A 2,707-nucleotide genomic window follows, 5' to 3' on the forward strand; every position below is an offset into this window, starting at 1 on the left:
GGAGGAGTAATTTTGACTTTAAGATCGTATTATTTAAGAAATAACATTTCATAAGGCTAAAACTACCACAGAGTTATTCGTCTGATGGATCTGGGCCAAATAAATTGAAAATCTTCTGGAAAAGTATTAACCATTCTAGATGCCATTACGAATATTCATAATTCATAGGAGGAGGTCAACATAACATTAACAGAAGTTTGAAAAAATTTTGAGTCCAACCGTCATGGATGACTTTGAGGGATCAAAACTTCTCTGGAGGAAGTAAACACAGATGAGGTAAAAATAGCCAGAGAATTAGTGGTAGAGCCTAAAGATGTGAGTGAACTACTGCAATCTCATGATAAAACTTGAAGAGACAAGGAATTGTTTCTTATGGATGAGCAAAGAAAGTGGTTTCTGTAGATGGAATCTACTCCTGTTGTCTAGGCTGTGAGCATTTCTGAAATGACAACAAAGGATTTGGAATACTACATAAACTTAGTTGATAAGGCAGCAACAGGGTTTGATAGTACTGACTTCAATTTTGAAAGAAGTTCAACTGTGGGTAAATAGCACCACATGCTACAGATAAATCTTTCCTGGAAGGAAGAGTCTATCAGTTTGGCAACTTGCATTGTTGTTGTTTTTCAGACATTGCTCCAGCCAACCCAGCATTCAGCAGCCACCACTCTGATCAGTCAGCAGCCTTCAACATCGAGGTGAGACCCTCCACTAGCAAAAAGATAATGACTCATTGAAAGCTCAGATAATTGTTAGAGGTTTTTTAGCAAATATGTATTTTTAAATTAAGGTATGTACATTGTTTTTAGACATAATGCTCTTACACACCTAATAGACAATAGGCATATTATAGTACATTATGTATAGTATATTATGTGTAATAGGTATAGTATATAGTATATTATGTATAGTATAAACATAACTTTTATATGCATGGAGAAACAAAAGAGTTTGTGTAACTCACTTTATTGTCATAGTTGCTTTATAGTGGTGATCTGGAACAAAACCAGAAGTATCTCTGAAGTATTCCTGTACTCACTTAAATAGCAGAGTTGTATTTCTAGCTTTTTTGTCCTTAAAATAGACTCAAAATTTAAAGTAACTTGCGAAGCACTAACTACAGATTCCTTTTATATTTTTGTATTTATTTTTAGTATTTGGTAGTTTTGAAACTTTAGTCAACAGTAAATTTTTAGTAACTTGCCTTCATTTAGTTTTTACAAAGCGACTTTTCTACTTTTCATATAAATTATATTTGTATTCATATTTCATTGATTTGCAGTATGATTAATAATTTTTAATGTGATTAACCAACACAGTTGACACATGCATGCACAAATTGTGTTGGGTTTTCTTTGTTGCCTCCTGCATCCCCAGAAGTAGAATAATGCCTGGTTACATAATAGGTACTCAACAAATATTTGCTAAGTGAATAATGAATGGTGTGCAACTCACTCTTAAGTATATAATAGAACAAGAGAGAGCAGAAGGACTGTTGTGTGCTAGAGGAAAGCCTATTAGCCTAGAAGTTTCACATGCTATGTGTATTAGTTTTTTTTATTTTTTATTTTTAGAAAAAAGAATGTAGAATCAGTTATTATAGCAAATCTGTTAGATGGTAGTTGCTTAAAAGTGCTTCCACTGCACTTTGATTACACATCTGACTTAGAAAAACTTTTCCTTACTGTCTGCATAAAACTGAGCACTCCATCTTAGTTTCCTCTAGGAATAAACTACCTTTCTCCATGTTAACCTGTAACTAATTTAACTCCTGATTGCCCAGAGAAGGTTTGTGAAACATCTGAAGCTCTCTGTGGGGGCCAAGCTCCTGAAGTGTGATTAGCAACATGTTCTCTCTTCAGTGTTCCATAGGACATTTGGAATCAATTAAATATTCAAATACAGATTCCCTCAGATCTCTGGCCAGGCCCATCAGGTTTGTCAGGGGAGGGAGTTGAAGGCAGATAACTGCTCTTCCTCACACCAGAATCTATAGCTGAGAACAGACTTTTAAAATACACTCTCCAGGCTTCCTGGATCTGCAAGCAAATAGTCATCCATGATTGGAAATAATATGGAAAAACAACAGCAGCCTTATAGAGTAATAGGAGCTACAACATATATGACAACTACTCCCAAACAAGGTGTCTTAAAAGCAAACAAGTGAATACATTGGCCCTGGAAGGCTGTACCAGTTATCTAAGTACAATAGTATGGTCTGTGCTGGCTACAAATGGTTTTTACATTTTTAAAAGATAATTAAAAAAAACTGGCCTTTTAGATGAAGTCTGGTGACCTTTGGTTTAGAGTTTTGTTTCCATCGTATGTACTTGCCTAACCATTAGCATCGCTAATAACTATTACTAATAGATAGTAATGATCAATTGCATTGTAGAAGGAGAAATGGATGTGTGCCAATACGTGCCAGGCACTTTGCTAAAGGCTTTACTTACTCTGTCACTTTGATTCACTGAGTAATCCTTTAAAGTAGACACTTATATTTCAATATAGAGCCAAAAAAACCAATAGCTCAGAAAGTTTAAGTAACTTGCCAAGGTTACAGGAAGTGTTACGCAGTAGAGCTGTTAGTCAAACTGAATGTGGTGGTGTGTTTAAGCTGTGAAGCCCCTTCTCCAATTAAATGCTACTTAGAACCCTACTATATAAAATAGTTACTCTAAGTGAAGTTGAAACAGAAGGCCAGCAA

Source organism: Cebus imitator, unplaced genomic scaffold (genome assembly GCF_001604975.1).
Source record: "Cebus imitator isolate Cc_AM_T3 unplaced genomic scaffold, Cebus_imitator-1.0 Scaffold1, whole genome shotgun sequence".
NCBI classification, from domain to species: domain Eukaryota; kingdom Metazoa; phylum Chordata; class Mammalia; order Primates; family Cebidae; genus Cebus; species Cebus imitator.